This window comes from Phyllobates terribilis, unplaced genomic scaffold (assembly GCF_046119375.1).
Source record: "Phyllobates terribilis strain yellow unplaced genomic scaffold, ASM4611937v1 Scaffold_10__3_contigs__length_209671492, whole genome shotgun sequence".
NCBI lineage: Eukaryota > Metazoa > Chordata > Amphibia > Anura > Dendrobatidae > Phyllobates > Phyllobates terribilis.
Genome location: NW_027362770.1, coordinates 125,508,415 through 125,528,650, shown reverse-complemented (window position 1 = coordinate 125,528,650; position 20,236 = coordinate 125,508,415). Strand labels below are relative to the sequence as shown.

Genomic DNA, 20,236 nt, shown 5'->3' with positions numbered 1-20,236 from the left:
TATTTTCCATGAAGGTAAAAATAAAAATTGCTGGCATTTGTTATATTTGTCATTTTGGAACACCTCAAAGACCCTGTCTTATTGTAGAGATCATGACCTGAAGTGTCCTGTTGAAAAGGGCGAAACCTATTCAACACTATATTAATAGTGTGCCAGGTGAAAAGATCACTCAAAACCTGAGATAAAGTTGGAGGTTTTTCTTTTTTTGGTGGGGGGAGGTAGGTTAAGACTTCACCATAAAATGGTAATAACAAACCTTTAATTTCCTATTTGAAGTGTCAGGATTTCCTCCAGAAGTTCAAGAGCTGTTTCTTAAGCTGGCCATACATTGAAGAAGCTGTTGAGCAAAGCTTGATTCCTCCGTATCCCCTTCCGTATACTCTTACTGAGCATACTTCTATTCCGAATGGGCAGAGAGGAGTGGGCATGCACGTCTGGTGATGGCTTCTATTCTGCTGGATATCAGCACCCTCGCCCTTCTTTATTCCTGACATTTGCTGTCAGGGGAGTATTATGATACCACTTTTGATGGTTGTCTTAATCAGAAGGTTTGTCTCATGTCACGGATTTGGAAACCTAAAGCATTTTAGTTTCTTCAGAGCCAGATGATGGTGACTGGAAAAAATAGAAGCATCAAGTGCTTGGCGTCAACTGAGGTTCCTTTGGTCCAACAGAGGAGATCATTCACCCTTCACCTGGACAGAACATGTCACAGAGGACAGATCATCAGAAAGGTCTAATAGGTTATTCGTAAGTCAACGCATAAGAAGGAAAGATTGGCTTTAAAGTCTCTTCAAAAAGGAGCTTTCTATTTCTGGGCCCATTATCGTGTCAGAGCCTGAGCCACAAGAGGACCCTTTATGCTCCCGCTCTGTCTGACCAACCCAAGGAAGAAATTGTCATCTGGTTAGACGTACATATGCACACCAAAGCACAGCTTGGGAATTTTGGTTGGTTTGGTGCACTCTCGATACATGTTTTCTGGTTTTCCAGCTCCTCACCTAGCGTTACGTCCTCCCTAATCACAGATGCACGGACACATGAGCATGTAGGATCACAGACGAGACTTCCGGTACTCCGTTTTCGGACTTAAAACTTGAAACTTTCCCTATGGAGCATGAACATTTACAATAGCATTTTCCAACGCATTTCGACCTTACCATCTTAATCATGGCCACGATTAAGACCTCATAGTCGCGTTGGTAAAATGTAACAGATATTTTCTGCTGTGTGGAATGTCTGAGCGTTGTCAGAAATGAAATTACGCTCACATCTCACAGTTGCTTATCCGCACATTACAAGACTTTCATTATCTTCGTTTTCTTTTCTCGATTTTCCGAAGTGTTGTCATTTCTCCTTTTTCTTTTTAAATCTCATTATCTGCATTTGAAAAATCTTAGCAGATTATCGCATAACGAAGTGACAAAAGCCGACTGGATGCGATGAAATACAGGGAAGCGGATGGGAGGAGGGAATCCCCATTCACTGCAGTAATGAACATCTTGGCATTTCCACATCTTGAAGTTTTGCCTACACGGAGTGAAAACAAAGCTTCATGAATTGACAAGTAATTTCATTTGGGATTTCATTATTCTGTGGCTGTTTGTTTGAGCACGTGCCATGTGTGGGCATCCAAATGCCAGGCTGGTGTGATAATTACAGCAGGTGGCGTTGGATCCACGTCTGGTTTTTTATTTCTCGTGACCTTGGGAAGATGAGATTTTTACCTTCAAGGCAAACAACGAAAATAGTCCTGTTTGTTCTCTGTAATGAAGCATTAATGTAGACTACAAGTGATTAACCGCGCTGAAGGAGGGATATATTATATTTTTTCCGTTTTCTACTTGTTCCATGGCCACTATGGTGGATCTGTTGTGTTGATGAAAATGTAAAATTAGGATCCTCAACTTTGAGTGCGCTTTTTTATTGGGGTGGTGGGGCACATTCTGCCAGCACTATATGTGCTGGAACTTCCTTTCTCAGTATGCATGGCTCTTGTCATTGTCCAGGGAGCTGAAGGCCGTCCTCTCTGTTATGTCTATATGCAGTTTGACTGACATGAGAGTAGGAGCAAAAAGACCCAGTAAATTCCTGTAATCCATCTCGGCATCTCTGTTGCTCAAGACAGATTACACTTAACAACAGGCAGTGGACAAGTTATACAGAAGAGGTACGCCTAGTGGCCGGCACTTTGGAGTGAATTTTCAGCGATTAAGACAACGATATTAAACATTAATTTGCAGATTGTCTATTATCATATTAGACCAAGTTGTGTGAAAGCGCAGGGATTATTTTAAGCGTTTTGCTTGCTTTGCACCTCTGATTTCTACCGCAGCATATGGAACATGATTGGCTTATGTACCAGTAATAATGATCAAAACCAATTTCCTCTTGGTGCGAAGTCTGTAACAGGACCCCCACCTCCCACGTCTAATGCATACCATTAGTGTTGTGTTATGGCGCGTACAGACCTTTGAGCCCCCCTTAGGCACCAGGGCCGGGGCGCAGCTGCTACCTCGGCCCTCCTATAGCTATGCCCCTTACGAAAAGGGAAGCAACAACCTGGGTGTAATAAAATGTAGCCCGGAGCAGTTGTCTTTCATAGTGTGGACATTTGTTCGGTAGCGTTGCTCAGTCAGGTTTCATCCTATGTTTTGCTCCAGGCATTATATACATGGAAACGGTTTAGTCTTTTATGTTTGACCTCATTACTGTCAGTGCATTCAAGGCTAAGACCTTGTGCACAATGCAGAGGCGGACGGATGCACACGCTGTCAGTCAGAGGCATAGTGCGGTGCAGGGGGTTCTCTGGACTCCTATAGGTGCCATACTACAGCTTTGTCAGTGTGACAGAGGACTATAAGGGAAACCTGGGGTAGATACCGGACAAAGTGCAGAACAGATCAGTGCTGAATTTTTCATTAATACAGAAGATGTTTTATCTCTATTGTAATTTTATATTTGATGCCCTCTTTAATGTTTGCTCAGCTTCCGCCCAGGAATTATTCATCAAAAACACAAAGCATACATTAGGGCCCACGAACAATCAGAGCTCCAAGTCCAAGCTAAGCCGTGAGGGTGGCCATGGACACCCCATCACCGTGTTCACAGTACAAAGGGTGGTTAGAAATTGGAAAAAGGATCCCCATGGCCATAGCCATTGGTTGTGTTTGGTATTGAAGCTTTCAAGTTCATGGAGTTAAGGTGCAATACCAACACTGCCCACAAACAAGAGGGGCAGTATTGCTGGTTTTCTAATCCTGGACAATTTTTTATTGTTTTTTTTACCAACAGTCAATAGTCAACTTAAAGGGGTCGACCATTAATTTTAAAAATATATCAGTGGGTCAAGGTTGCTTGGCAAATGAGGGAAAAAAAACACACACTCACCTACTGGACCGGCGCCACTTCTCCATTCTGCTTCCAGCTGCCCCTGCCTGGCTCTTGGCTTCCTATTCTGGCGAAAGAGGATGTTGCGTGACCGCTGCAGCTAATCAGCCATTTCTTCTGCTCTGGCATAATGTCAAGGCTGCAGCCGACACATGACGCCCCCCAATGGAAGAGGAAGTCGGGAGCCCAAAGCCAGCCAGAACCAGTCCAGTAGTTTTTTTTAAGTTTTTTTGAAGCACCCTGGTCCCTTTCTCCTCCGCTCATAGACTGTCGTCTTCTCGGCACAGGACATGTGCTGCCAAGAACCATGATTTTTAAGGAAAATTAGTTGCCTCTTTGTAATGGCCAATTATTGTGAAACAAGCGTTTCTATGAATGCTCACTCCCTACAGTCAGCCAGTGTGAAGCACCCCAAGTCCTATGATTGTAATATGCCATCATTCACTGATCGATTGGACCAGACTGCCTGGACCCAATGACGTGAACACTGACCATGCACATTAGACCTATCTCTGTGAAGTGGACAATGGTGTAATGTCTGTTGGCCATCAGACTGGGTGGGAGCGAAGGACCAAACATGTTTGATTTCAGTATGTCCAATCTTTAATTTCCAATGACAGCAGTTTATTGCCCTATTTCTTTGCTGATGCATATGTGAATTGGGGGTCTGGAGAAATAACTGTAGGACCGATGTGTTGACTGTTTTTTATATGTATGGGCAGCTCTCGATTGAAGAGGTGGTAGCATCAGCCACGGGCGATTTCTCTTGATCAGAACGTAATGCCTATCCACATAACTGATGTGTCTGCTGGGACCCCCACTGTTCGTAACAATGGGGGTCCCACGTCTCCCATTTGTGTGTTGAGGCAGGAGTTATTTGCACTACTCTGAATCTATTGGGCGAGTACAGAGGTTGGCTATATCCACCAGTCCAAAGACCGTGAGAGTGGTGGTCACACATGCACGCTGCCGCTTTATTCAATCAGTTAATGAAAAGACCCCATTCTTGTGGCTAATGAGACAACAATGAGGCTCCTGAAATCAGTGTTTCATTCACTTGTTTTTGCCTGAATGATGATGCTCCCGGCCGTCTACTTGACTGGGCACCTTGGTCCCTTCATTCTCCAGATAAGCTGGTGTCCTAGAGGTCGGACCCCCAGGGAGCATAGTGCTTTAGTTTAATGCCATAGCAATAAATTATATAAATATCCTTTTAAAGCTCTTTCTTATTTGATGGCTATTCCCCATTCTGTTCTTTCAGGAGATATTTAGGTGCTTGACTCTCCTCCTAGTCATTTTCTCAGTAGTCTCGGCTGACCTGAATTTACTTCACTATTTTACGGCTATTGACAACCAGCATTTTTCCAACTTTATAATATATGTGATTCTGTATGGAAATAATAAAAAAGCTCCATTTAGTGAAAGCAGATAAGGGGCTGAAACTAATTATTCAAAGTCAGGTCGGGCACAAAGCAATTCCTGCGCTGGAAACTTTCTGGTTGCGATATATCTTTCCATTTATTCGACTGCATTTTCTCAATTACTTTATTTATCAAAATGGCATTTGTTAAGACTTCTAATAGTATATGAATACTGGTAAAAGGAAATCCACTTTCAGAACTGCGGTGTTACTTAGCTCGGTTTGCTTGGTCAATATAAAATAGCTAATGCTGAGTATATGGAGAATTGATGTGGCGTATAACACAAAGACATTTATATGTTAATAAAAACACTTTTGTGTTCTGAACCTGAATTGAGTTAGAGAGGTTGTCCACAAGTTGTAAAGAGTCGCCTGATTTTTTTTTTTTATGTGTTTAGTTTTTTAATATAGAAAAATCACCATTCTCATTCATGGGATGGCAGGTCCTATAATTGCAAGATACAAAAAGCCACCATTTTTTGCCTGTGCATTCATCACTTACAGGTGCATCTCACAAAATTAGAATATCATCAAAAAGTTAATTTATTTCAGTTTTTCAATACAAAAAGTGAAACTCCTATATTATATACAGTCATTACAGAGTGATCTATTTCAAGTGTTTATTTCTGTTGATGTTGATGATTATGGATTACAGCCAATGAAAACACAAAAGTCATTATCTCAGTAAATAAGAATAATTAACAAAAAACACCTGCAAAGGCTTCCTAAGGCTGCGTGCACACGATGCGTTTTTCATGCGTTTATGGTGCGGAATTTCCGCAGCGGAAACGCATCAAAAACGCATGGTAATCCGCACCCCATGGTCCCCAATGACATTCCGCAATGTCAATGCACATGCTGCGGATTTTTCCGCAGCGTTTCTGCAGCACAAATAAATCCGCAGCATGTTCATTAATTTTGCGGAAGCGCCGCCATTGACTTGCATTGAGACGCATAGAATCCATGTCTGTACATTTGTACAAGCGGATTCTATGCGTCTCTATGTGCGGATGGTACCCAGTTCTGGAGGAGAGGAGACTCTCATCCAGACCTGGGTACCATTGTACCTGTAAAAAAAGAATAAAATAATAAATAAAGTTTATATTCACCTGTCCGGCGGCCCCAGCAGCGCTTCTCCTTCCAGGACCTGAGATGACGTCGCTGTCATGTGACCGCAGCCTGTCTCGCGAGATGCCGGCAACCCGGAAGAAGCCAGGACGAGCGCGACAGCACACGCGGCGGGGCATCGGAGGTGAGTATAGCTTTATTTTTTTATTTTTACGGTCACACTATATAAATCCATGCCTTTTGCATTGATTTATACAGTGTGACCTAGTTGTCAAGCACTTTCCAAGTGATGCTATCGCCTGGAAAGTGCTTGTCAATCCGCATACGGAAACACATGCGTTAACGCATGTGGGTACACATGTGAATCCGCATGTATTCTGCAGGAAAAACGCATGCACAATCTGCATGCGCTTTTTCTGCCAGGGAGATGCAGAAATGCTGCAGAAATTTTCTGCTTCATTTCTGCATCGTGGGCACATAGCCTAAGAGTTTAAAAAGGTCCCTTAGTCTGTTTCAGTAGGCTCCACAATCATGGGGAAGACTGCTGACTTGCCAGATGTCCAGAAGGCAGTCGTTGACACTAAGTAAATGCAAAGTAAATTTTGCATTTCATTTGGAAATCAAGGTCCCAGAGTCTGGAGGAAGAGTGGAGAGGCCACAATCCAAGCTGCTTGAGGTCTAGTGTGAAGTTTCCACAATCAGTGATGGTTTGGGGCCATGTCATCTGCTGGTGTAGGTCCACTGTGTTTTATCAAGACCAAAGTCAGCGCAGCCGTCTACCAGGACATTTTAGAGCACTTCATGCTTCCCTCTGCCGACAAGCTTTATGGAGATGGAAATGTCATTCTCCAGCAGGACTTGGCACCTGTCCACACTGCCAAAAGTACCAATACCTGGTTTACACACAACAGTATCACTGTGCTTGATTAGCAGCAAACTCACCTAAACTTAACCCCATAGAGAATCTATTATAGAGAATCTATGGGGTATTGTCAAGAGGAAGATGAGAGACACCGGACCCAACAATGCAGACGAGCTGAAGGCTGCTATCAAAGCAACCTGGGCTTCCATAACACCTCAGCAGTGCCACAGGCTGATCGCCTCCATGCCACATTGCCGCATTGATGCAGTAATTGATGCAAAAGTAGCCCCGACCAAGTATTGAGTGCACTTACTGAACATACATTTTAGTAGGATAACATTTCGGATTTTAACAACATTTTTCAAGCTGTTATAAAGTATTCTAATTTACTGAGATAATGACTTTTGTGTTTTCATTGGCTGTAAGCCATAATCATCAATAGTAACAGAAATAAACACGTGAAATAGATCACTCTGTTTGTAATGACTCTATATAATATAGGAGTTTCACTTTTTGTATTGAAGAACTGAAATAAATTAACTTTTTGATGATATTCTAATTTAGTGAGATGCACCTGTATGTATGATCTCTGAGGGGCTGAGACCTTCACTAATCCCAAAAACTGTTGTTCCAAAGTCCCACAGGTGGATGGATTGGGAAGTCACATGCTTGAACACGACACCGCTGAAGTTACCACCCGATCACTGGGGATCCGACATCTATACCTCAATTGATTCTGGGTCTCCAGAGCTCCGTCTGGATTGAGCAGGGGTTGAGCCTAAATGTCCACACTATATTCTTTATCTATGGGAATAGCCGAAAAATATGAGCATGGTACTTAAGGCATTAAAGGGAATCCGTCAGCAGATTTTGCTATGTAATCCGAGGTCAGCATGAGGTAGGAGCGGAGACCCTGATTTCAGCAATGTGTCACTTATTAGGCTGTGTGCTGTTGTTTACATACAATTAAGGTTTTATTAGCTTTTGAGCTCTGCTACATCTAAAAACTCTATCACATCTCCACTCAATAAACTAAGTGACACGTCACTGGAATCAGGGTCTCTTTCCCCACATTATGCTGCTCTCAGAGGAGGTCTCAAAGACCTGGTGATAGATTCCTTTTAAAAGTCTATAGGACTGCCAAAGATCGCCATCAGTCGTCACCCCAGCAATCAAGTTACTTGATATCTTGGTACAAATACTTTAACTTCTATGGCATTGATTAAGTATCTCCATTCTAGTTATGGAGTAGTGAATGGCGAGGAGACTGAGCACGCTCTGCACCATCCATTTGACACAGGGGGCTCAAATTCTCTGGAAACATTTATCATCTACATTGTATATAGACGATAAATGTAATTAATGGTAAATTATGTTCACACAGTTTTCTTTCTGTGGATTTTGGAACTGTTCCTGCTCCAAAATCTACTTCAAACAGCGCTGTCAGTCTTTGAGTAAGCTTCCTATTTATTTCAGTGGTAACACCGCTATAGCGCACATGGTGCTGGGGTTTTTTTCTATGTGGAAAAACAAGCAATCAATTCTTAAGGTTTTTTTTCTTGCAAAAAATCTAATTTGATTGTTACATCAGTGGAAACAGAAAAAACTGCCCTATACACAAAACCGTGTAAAAACCTGCACCAGATAACGAATAAAACGTAATCAAGATTTGTGTTTCTCATGCCGGTCTCCATGAAGGTGCCAGCATCGGAACATACGTCCCAGCCCATTCCTCCTCCCTCTATAAAACTTTGGCTGCGTTGGCCGGAGGTGCACAATTATTTTACACTTAAATTCTGGTAAATACCGGTGACTTGGGCCCCTAAGCTTTTTTTTTTTTAACATGGATTTTTTTAGCGAGACTCCGACTTGAAGATATATAATGCATAAATGGAGCACGGGCAAAGTCTCATTTGGGCCTTAGCCGTGTGGGTCCCGGAGTCCTGCTGACTGCGATCCCGTTACTTAGAGTCCTGCTATTTTGTTTCCAAACCACTGCCACAAAACCGTCACAGGTCACAATGAAGCAGACGCTACAGATGGACTTAATTGGTTGTCAACGGAGAAAAAAAGAAACGTCAATTTACTTTCTCTCCGGCCTCCTTTTTACAAACTCCAGATACCAGCTGAGCAATTGAAACGGATCGCCTCTTTGTAATTTTTATATTTGGCACTAAGACGGCGAGTGAGGACATTCTCGGATCCTAACCACCTCGGGGCGGCTTCAGCCCTCGCATCTCTCAGCACGAGAGGCCTTAATAAACCTACTGGGAGCATCAACTGGTGATACTTCTGACAGCCCCGAGAAAAGCCCCCATTGTTGGGCAGTCATTAATGGCAGGGACTTCTGCCCTCCCGTAACTGGCATGTGTCAATAGTAATGTGCATTGCCACTTCAGCATAATAAAGCCGCTGATTCTCCCTCCTCGGAAGGCGGATGTGCTGCAGAATTAGGCAATGACATTTCCATACACGCCGCCTCAGCTGGGCTGTGGAGGAGGAAATTAAACTACTTTTCATTTTGCAGTCGAGTCTCAATATCTGTGTTTGACAGAGGGAGCATGGCGGTTTTCGGCAGATTATGTATGCTCATGTGTTAGTCTTTCACTGTACAGGGTGTTTTCATTTCACCCTTTTGTAGGTTGTTTCTCCGAGCGAGAAGAATGTGTGAGAACGGCGTGATTGACAGGTGGCAAAACAGAAATGTAACCTCAGAAGTGTCACCGGCTGTCCGGACCGTCACAGAACGCGTTACAGAAGTTTCTCATCCCAGTTTTCCAGCTTTCACATGGGAATGTGATCCTATTCCATGTAATGTCATTATATTCGGTCAATAAAGAATTAGACCTTGGTGGCCATGCTGGTTATTATTCCACCCTCGCTGTTCGGCCTGGTCTGGCTACTTTTCGGAGTTAGTTGTTTTGGCTGTGGCTCAGTGTCCTCGAACAGACCATGACTGACAATCAGACCCAGGATATGCAAAAGTGATTAGTTGAATGAACGCAGCAGCTAATAGCACACTTAAAGGCATTGTCTGGGATTTTGAGGGAAATCAATTAGTGGCCTCTTAGTGGCACTTGACAGGATGCTGGTGATGGACACCATTTTGATCTGTGATATTGAGCCCCGTCTCTTCCATGTAGGCCACTGATAAGGACATTGGATGTGTCTTAGAGGGAGACTTTCCTATATGGTCTTTTAGTTTTGTTTTTTCTCCAGTAGGCAATTAATCGTTGCATCATTAATGGATCCATCTCCTTGGTATCAGGGAAGTAGTGTATGTCATATTTTTAGGTAATAAACTCCAAGATAACAAGATCGGGAACTTGAATAGAAGCTACCCAAGTCAAAGTGGTTGTTATTCAGTAGGGTTGACTGGTTTTCTTATGGACGCATTGAAGAAGTGACAGCGAATAAGGCAGACCATAGACGTGATGGCCATAAGCAATGACTTGTCCATAAACATGAATGTTTGGGATGTACATGGGCAGAACAGAAGAAACAGACAAGTTGAAGGTCAATCTGTCAGATCCTAGTTTCTCCTGACAAGAAGTTCCCTATAGACGCTGTTTCTATGGCTAGCCCAATGGTTATTGAAGACAAAAGTAGGGTTCTATGTGGTAGAATTGGCCCTACGTGATATCGCACAGATCCTATAGCTTTTCACTCATTTAAAGGTCATTATTTCAACCAAAATAATCAAGGGAACTAGTCTGACTGTCGTGTGTGGAGTCGGGAAGGAATTTTTCCCAGAATACGGGGCAATTAGCTTCTCCCTCAAGGTTTTTTTTCCTTCCTATGGATCAACATATTAGGATTATAGGTTGAACTCGATGGATTTGTGTCTTTGAACCTTAAAAGGATGAAGCTATATAATCATTCATCCAATTAAATCATTGAACAAGCAATCATTTTAGCCTAACATTGACTCCTCATCATTGTCTGGAAAGAAGTCAGCCACGTTTGACATTTTTATTTGATTGTCGATTCTAAATGAAAGATCTTTTGTCCGGTGTTGTGTGGCCAATATGGATAAAATGTGTATGGTTGTAGAATGATCCCCCACCAGACAATGGTTTGGTCAGCTCTTTGTTTAACCATCAACGTAATCCTTTCTACTGTGTATGGTCACCTTGAAGGAAATCTGACACCAGGTGTTTGTTACCCCTTCTATGAGCAGCATGATGAAGGGGCAGAGACCCTGATGCCAGCGATGTATCACTTACTTTACTGGTTTCTGCAGTTTTGATTAAAAACTTTATCTGCTGCAGATCTAGCAGTATTTTTTTATTTACGGCTCTTGTGTTTTGTTTTTTTTTTGTTTCTTTTTCTAAATAAATCCTGCCAAATGTCTGACTTTTGTTGTGCTGGACGGCGATTTGGGCTTTACTGTAGCAAATGTCATCTGTGCATTTTAGCAGCTTCTGGAAATTAAAATTAACAGGCTTATGAAGCCACGCTACAGCCCGGAAAGATAATTAAACACAAGATTAATTTTATAAGTGACCTTCCAAAAGATGGATACAGCTGAAAGCTTGTAACAAGATAATGGCTGAAAGACCAAAACAGGTATGAGTGAGAGAGGATGAAAGATAATAGCTGGTTGTTAAAGAGGACCTTGCTCTGGATTTCTAAAATTTAAACTGAGTACTCCCTCCAAATATCGCTGCTCCACTGATTTTGGAACTGTTTTTCTTTCTTCTTTGCTCTTCCTCCGTCCCAAAGTTATGATCCCCTCCACACTCCTGGTAATAAAGGTGCAAATTTTCCCTCCAACCAACTGGGCGTGTACTGCAGAACTTTCTTGTGGGCATTTGCTTTTTCCTCTTTTGCGCCCTGATGTTCTGTGGCATATGCCCAGTTGGCCGAGGAGAAAATTTGCATGTTTATTACTGAGGGGGCACATCTTTGGAACAGAGGGGCTCCTAAGAAAAAGAAAATCTCCCAGAATCAGTGGAGCAGCAGCAATTTTGAGGAGTTTAAATTAAAATATTCAGTGACTGGCCCTCCTTAAAGGGGTTGTCCACTGCTCGGACAACCCATTCTAGCTTTATTCACTGGTATAAAATAAAGATCGCAGATGCTGTCCTCACTCCACTCACTGGTGCCATCGCAGCATCGGGCCTCCCAGGGTTTGTGTGACACTGTAATGCCACATGGGCACGTCAACCATTCAGCGGCCAGTAATGGGCTCACACTTCATTTGGACGTCTGAGTAAAATGACCCATTAGTGAATGCAGTGCTCACATGGTAAATAAATGTCACGTGAGACCTGGAGCCTACATCGCTGATATGGTGCCGGTGTGTCATTTTTCCTTGGGTAATATAGTTTTTAGGAAGATTTCCGTGTAGTGGACAACCCCAGTACAACTGGAGGACAGGAGCGCAGTTCATATACGGATATACAACAATCTACTGAGGAATGAATCGCCCTTTGGAAGCAATGTCACTCTTTTTTCAGTGTCAAGGGGGCTCTCCAATGTTATGGTGACCTAATGCCTTTAAAGTGACTTTATATATGGATGAGAAATATGAGCAGCTCCATGGGGATCTTTATCAAGATGTTTATTTCCACAATTGGATGTTCCTGTGCTGAGATAATCTTATAAATGTGCTCCTGTTGTGTACTGTATAATGGCTGTGTCTGACCATGCAAGAGCATGATCTGATCATACCACATCTCCTGGGCCGGGGAGGACGCTGAAGAGAGTATACAGACAGAACAGTATGGGATTTGCAGCTGATTCTTTCTGGAGAGGTAAAACATTTTTTTTTCTGTGAGGTAAAACATTGTTTTGAAACAGGCAGGGAAATATTTTACCTCCCAGGAAGCAGCATCTGTAAGGCACTGCTGTGCTGTCTGTATAATCACTTATTGTTTCTCCACTGGCTGGGATCTGTGGTGTGTGCTGACCATGAACTGGAGCAGCTCTGCACGGTGAGACACAGCCATTACACAGTACACAGCAGGGGCACATTTATAAGATTATTTCAGCACAGGAACTTTTTTAAAACCTATCCAATTATGGAGATTATTTTTATTGCAAGATCTATTGATTAAAATGTATTTTGTTTATGGGAAAACCCCTTTAAGCACAGAATCTGAGATTCTGCACATAAATATTATATGCATTAAAAAATGCATCAAATCTGCTTCAAGAAATGGGAAAATACTCAAAAATGCATTTTTGGTGTAGACACAAGCAGAAAAAAATGCTGTGTTTTTCGCATTGGGTCTAAGGGCGAACATTTCTTTTTATACAGTTATATGAAAAAGTTTGGGCACCCCTATTAATCTTAAGCTTAATGTTTTATAAAAATTTGTGTTTTTGCAACAGCTATTTCAGTTTGATATATGTAATAAGTGTTGGACACAGTAATGTTTCTGCCTTGAAATGAGGTTTATTGTACTAACAGAAAATGTGCAATCTGCATTCAAACAAAATTTGACAGGTGCATAAGTATGGGCACCTCACCAGAAAAGTGACATTAATATTTAGTAGATCCTCCTTTTGCCCTCTTCAAATGATCCCACAGATGTTCAATGATATTCAGGGTCTGGGGACTGGGATGGCCATTCCAGAACATTGTAATTGTTCCTCTGCATGAATGCCTGAGTAGATTTGGAGCGGTGTTTTGGATCATTGTCTTGCTGAAAGATCCATCCCCTGCGTAACTTCAACTTTGTCACTGATTCTTGAACATTATTGTCAAGAATCTGCTGATACTGAGTGGAATCCATGCGTCCCTCAACTTTAACAAGATTCCCGGTGCCGGCATTGGCCACACAGCCCCAAAGCATGATGGAACCTCCACCAAATTTTACTGTGGGTAGCAAGTGTTTTTCTTGGAATGCTGTGCTTTTTTGCCGCCATGCATAACGCCTTTTTGTATGACCAAACAACTCAGTCTTGGCTTCATCAGTCCACAGGACCTTCTTCCAAAAAGAAATTGGCTTCTCCAAATGTGCTTTTGCATACCTCAGCCGACTCTGTTTGTGGCGTGCTTGCAGAAACGGCTTCTTTCGCATCACTCTCCCATACAGCTTCTCCTTGTGCAAAGTGCGTTGTATAGTTGACCGATGCACAGTGACACCATCTGAGGATTGTCCTTGACTGATCTCACCATTCTTCTTCTCTGCCTTTCTGATGTTTTTCTTGGCCTGCCACTTCTGGCCTTAACAAGAACTGTCCCTGTGTTCTTCCATTTCCTTACTATGTTCCTCACAGTGGAAACTGACAGGTTAAATCTCTGAGACAGCTTTTTGTATCTTTCCCCTGAACAACTATGTTGAATAATCTTTGTTTTCAGATCATTTGACAGTTGTTTTGAGGAGCCCATGATGCCACTCTTCAGAGGAGATTCAAACAGGAGAATAACTTGCAAGTGGCCACTTTAAGTAGCTTTTCTCATGATTGCATACACCTGGCTATGAAGTTCAAAGCTCAATGAGGTTACAAAACCAAAAAAAGTGCTTTAGTAAGTCAGTAAAAAGTAGGTAGGAGTATTTAAAACAAGAAAATGATAAGGGTACCCATACTTATGCACCTGTCAAATTTTGTTTGAATGCAGATTGCACATTTTCTGTTAGTACAATAAACCTCATTTCAAGGCAGAAACATAACTGTGTCCAACAGTTATTGCATATATCAAACTGAAATAAGTGTTGCAAAAACACCAATTTTTATAAAACATTAAGCTTAAGATTAATAGGGGTGCCCAAACTTTTTCATATAACTGTACCAACATGGCACCCTCCACCAAGAGAAACAGTCCCCCTTAAACCTCCTGTCAGAGGCCTCTCATCAAATCAGACTTCCTGCTTTGCACTGATGAAGGGTAAACACCCCTAAACACGTGTCTGCAAATTAAGTTTCTTGTTTGGCTTTTTCTCCTAAGTCAAGTGGCAAGGCTCATTAAAGGGTCGATTATTGATTTTTAGGATTGCTACTTCCAATAGGTTGCACTAGAGTTCATGTCCTGTTCATGTGGGAACATGGCCTTCAGTTACTTCAATATTACTGCCTCCAACTTTCCCTTATAAGCTATTGTACAGCTTACATGTTCTACCCACTAATTTATCGCTCTACTCCAGGGCTATATGGGGGCAAGTGATGCCTATCGCAAGTATTTACTGTGGAATACATCAGATATAATCAACTTAATTTCCTTAATTTGCTGGATTTAGGGCTCTTGGTCTTTGGTTTGCACATTCTTACAGATTGGAGTACCACTCCAATTATAGTGGAATTATTACATTTCTAAGTGAACAATAAACCACGTAGAAGTAATCAGCTGCTATTAAAACTTTCTAAAGCCGGCGGGAATAAATTGCTATTCATTTACATAACCAATCTTTAAAAAAAACACGTATTCCCCATAATGTAACACTTCGGGATTGTCTCTTCTAGAACTCTGCATTGTGCCGTTCCTCTGTTATTTCTCCTGAGAATGTATGACTAATCTGTCTGTTACCATCCCACTTGTCTAGAAGGGATATCCCTATAGCGTCTGATACTGTCCGATAAATGCTGATTGTGTAGGGTCACATACCATTGACAAGGCCAATAGTTATTAATCGGGTTGCCTGGTCAGGACCCCCCGAATCTCACCAAAAAGGATTGACCGTTGGTTTTCCAGCATGCTGTCGGAGAGGGTCAGGATGCCCCCTACACATTAAGCTGTTGGCCGATATTAGCCGGCTCGGACGACTTTTGCTTAATGTGTACGGGGACCTCAACAGTTAACATCTATCCAGTGCATAGGGGATAACCTATTTCGGCTGGAATACCCCTTTAAATCAATGCTCACTGGAAATTTAGTGATCATTTACTGTTTCTTTGCCTATGGAAGCTATTGAAGCATTTTGCAGTCAAGGACTCTTTAATTTCTATATTTGCAGATAAGTGAGCTGCGCACGGTAACATTTCACTTAGACCGTCAGGGGTGCCATAAAATGGCATTATTTCCTCGTTCGGAGTAAATTAAAGGTATTTACCAGAGGTAAAGTAGGAATATTAAAATTTCCTCTTGTAACAGCAGATACATTGTGTACTGGTTCTATTGCAGATTTTAATCATGCCGAAAGTGGTGTTTTACTGAACTGTACGACTTTCTTATTATAACGGGTTTAATTGAAATCCAAACAGATTAAGAAAGGATTATCTAAGCCTACTGTGATATGATCGTTCTGTATATTGCCCGAAGAGGTTTTTAGAAAATCACTTGTAATGGGGGGTATGTCAAGACCAGATGTATGGTGGAAAGTTATAGACTTGAAAGTGAAGAGAAAAAAATACTCTGTTTAACTGCGAATCTATATATATAAAATCGTCTTATCCCGTCTGTCTGTCTGTCCAGGAAATCCCGCGTCGCTCATTGTCCGGCAGCGGCCAATCAGCGCCGCGGGATTTCTGAAAAAAGATGGCGGCCGTTAGCGGCTCATCTGCGGGACGGAGCTGAGCGGCGATGCAGCCGGGAGATGACCGGCGCGAGGCGCTCATCTCCTGACCGCCGGCGCCGCTGACCTCCATGCGGCTAGGGTGTGAAGGGAGGACCGGGGAGCGGCGCTGCGGGTCGGGATACTTCTGCTGCGAGCGCCCGCTCATGTCCCGGATTCTCGCAGCGGAAGTAGCCGCACAGGCAGCGCCGCTCCCTGGTCCTCACCAATACGATTCGCTGATTGGTCGCGATCTCTCGCCGCGACCAATCACTGATCTTGGCCCAAAAGTTAAACACCGCTGTGCTGATTGGTCGCGGCCGCTGCCCGCGACCAATCACCGATTTGGGCGCCACATTTAAATAGCGTCCGCGACCAATCAGCACAACGGTGTTTAAATGTGACTGCAAGATCGGTGATTGGTCGCGGCCGCTATTTAAATGTGGCGCCCAAATCGGTGATTGGTCGCGGCCAGCGTCCGCGACCAATCATCACAGCAGTGTTTAAATGTGGCGCCAAAATCGGTGATTAGTCGCGGGCAGCGTCCGCGACCAATCAGCACAGTTGTGTTTAACTTTTGCGGCAAGATCAGTGATTGGTCGTGGCGGAAGACCGCGATCAATCACCGATTTGGGCGCCACATTTAAATAGCGCCCGCGACCAATCACCGATCTTGCAGACACATTTAAACACCGCTGTGCTGATTGGTCGCGGACGCTATTTAAATGTGGCGCCCAAATCGGTGATTGGTCTCGGGCAGCGTCGGCGACCAATCAGCACAGCGGTGTTTAAATGTCTCTGCAAGATCGGTGATTGGTCGCGGCCGCTATTTAAATGTGGCGCACAAATCGGTGATTGGTCGCGGTCTTCGGCCGCGACCAATCACTGATCTTGCTGCAAAAGTTAAACACCGCTGTGCTGATTGGTCGCGGACGCTATTTAAATGTGGTGCCCAAATCATTGATTGGTCGCGGACGATGCCCGCGACCAATCAGCACAGCGGTGTTTAAATGTGACGCCAAGATCGGTGTTGGTCGTGGCCGATATTTAAATGTGGCGACCAAATGGGTGATTGGTCGCGGGCAGCGCCCGCGACCAATCAGCGATTTTGAACACAAATGTCAGGACCTTAGTAACACCATGCGGCTACTGTCGGGAGATCAGCGGCTAGGGTGTCAAGGGAGGACCGGGGAGCGGCGCTGCGGGTCGGGATACTTCTGCTGCGAGCAGTCGCTCATGTCCCGGCTTCTCGCAGCGGAAGTAGCCGCACAGGCAGCGGCGCTCGCCGGTCCTCACCAATACGATTCCGCTCCCCGGTCCTCACCAATACGATTCGCTGATTGGTCGCGGTCTCCGCACCCGACCAATCAGTGATCTTGGCGCAAAATTTAAACACCGCTGTGCTGATTGGTCGCGGCCGCTGCCCGCGACCAATCACCGATTTGGGCGCCACATTTAAATAGCGGCCGCGACCTATCACCGATGTTGATGCCTCATTTAAACACTGCTGTGCTGATTGGTCGCGGACGCCAGCCGCGACCAATCAGCGAGCTTGGCGCCAAATTTAAACAACGCTTCGCTGATTGGTCGCGGTTACCGGTCACGAATAATTAGCATTATTGGCGCCAAATTTAAACAACGCTCTGCTGATTGGTCGCGGCTGGAGTCCGCGACCAATCAGTGACATTGGCGCCAAATGTACACAGCGCTCTGCTGATTGGTCGCGGTGGCCGGCCGCGACCAATCAGCAGTATTGGCGCCAAATTGATACCTCGCTCTGCTGATTAGTCGCAACCACCGGCTGTGACCAATCAGCGATATTGGCGCCAAATTTAAACACCGCTTCGCTGATTGGTCGCGGTTACCGGTCACGAATAATCAGCATTATTGGCGCCAAATTTAAACAATGCTCTGCTGATTGGTCGCGGTGGCCGGCCGCGACCAATCAGCAGTATTGGATCCAAATTGATACCTCGCTCTGCTGATTAGTCGCAACCACCGGCCGTGACCAATCAGCGATATTGGCGCCAAATTTAAACACCGCTCTGCTGATTGCACCCGGTCGGCCGCATACATATTCTAGAATACCCGATGCGTTAGAATCGGGCCACCATCTAGTAGTGAAATATTTGTGCTCCCTATACTTACTGCTCGGAGTCTCCGTTGCCTGTCAGATTGCTGTAAGATTAGCTCAGCATGTAGGTCAATAGGGTCTGCCAGGCGCTAGTATGTAAGATTATGTCCTGATGTACCTTTTTTTGGGGAAGCCCACCCCGTAACCCACGTGCCTTTTGGTGCGCAGGTCCTGCCTCCTATCTGCTACAGTCTTACAGGGGCTCAGTGGTTGGCTCCACACCCAGTTCAATTTACACCATTGCCTAAGGGTATACCACCTGCCCTATTATAAATGAATTAGAAAAAATCAGCCAAGCCCAACCTACAGTTTTCAGTGGGCTCTGCTGACTAATGTGAATACGGACCTCCCGACTCCCATCCGACAAGTGATGTTTGGGAAGAGAAGAATCAGAAAATTAGAATATCATTATCCCTTTGTTTTTCTGGTAGATTGGTCACCAGAGGGGTCTGGTGGCCATTTCGGCCCCTCTACTCAATGAAAATTCACATAACATTGGACAGAAAATGTGCATTTGTGTATATATTGTGGTAAGACGACTCACTCGGCCGCTTCCGGAAGTAGACTCAGAAACGGTGTTTTCTCATAAAGCCCTGCAGCTCCAGCAAAAATAAACACATCCTTACCAGCAAAACAACAAAAAAAAAGATAAATGATAGGCACAGTTCATAGCAGTGTGGGGTTCGCCCACACAGGTTGTAGTCCCAGCTTTCAGCTCCTCTCTGAGCTGTGGGCTTCCAGTCTGGCCTCTCCAAACTCAACAACAGAAAAAAAAAATGTGACTGAGCATCTAAGCCTTGCTCAGCCAAACCTTGAGGGGAGGTAGGGGAATGGCCTCCCACCCTCTTTGCCATTCCCATAAAAACATGCTGGCAGAAATTTAGTAGGTTTCAGCTCATACAGGAGAGCATCCTGAGTGACACATACCTCCCCTCGTATATCATACCAGTGACTCTGTCACAATATATATGTACAAGACTGGAGAGATGGCGATTATCCGAATGAGTTCTTTTTCAACAGCTGTCTGTCTTAAGTTGTATGGGCACTTTAAAGGCACCATTAACATTAGACCATTATTGGCCGATATTGGCGGGCTCAGTTGACAATATAATGTATATGGGGATCTTCTGACTGACACATGTTGTCAGAGGAGATAAAGATCCAGCATGTCCAACTTGTTCACAGTGAGATAAGCCAATGCAAGAGTAGTCTGGGAGCGGCTCTCTCGTAGAGAACACAGGAGTGCTCCACAGAGAAAGCGGGAGAGAGAGCTGCCAGTTGAGCGATCGGCCTAACCATCATCCAGTTAAAGGCGATCTCTTGTGTATGGGCTCCATTAGGTCCTGTCCTCAATTTTATCATGTTTCCATTGGTCTATTGAGGTGTGTGTTTATCTTTGAACCCTATTTTAACCCTTTTATATAGATATATTTTACATTAAAAGCCACGTAACATATTGCAAATATTGAGTTATGTCCTGTAATATAGTCCAGAGCTATTCAGAATTCTGCTGGTTGCTTTCAGAGACAGTTGACCAACTAATTGCTGAACTACCAAAATGCAGATATTAGTTATGCTAGTTGTTGTTTCATCACATATGGTGTTTGGGTGATTTGCATTGTTCTCAAGTGTGTTGATGTGGAACCTTCAAGAAATGGTGGAAGGTTTCACCAATGTCAAGTGCAGCTCTGGACTGATACCGAATGTCAAGATTAGTAATGAAATGTACTTACAGAGTTCCTCAGCTTTTTCAGTAGAGTAATTCTAAACATAAATCTGTATTATTTTTTTCCTAAAATGTTTCGTTTTTACAATTCTGTGTTTTTAATGCTTTTGACATATAGTTGGGAAATCTGTAAGAAGATTTGGTGAAGGCTTGGGGAAGGCATGGAGACTGTAAAATTAGGGCTAGCTTGTGCAAG

General features: G+C 43.7%; 1 protein-coding gene across 1 annotated transcript in view; it reads left to right on the top strand.

Annotated features, from left to right (window-relative positions):
- Window positions 1-20,236, top strand: part of MGAT4B (alpha-1,3-mannosyl-glycoprotein 4-beta-N-acetylglucosaminyltransferase B) — a 462,068-nt gene that overhangs the window by 186,089 nt on the left and 255,743 nt on the right. The gene's annotated exons all lie outside the window — the stretch shown is intronic.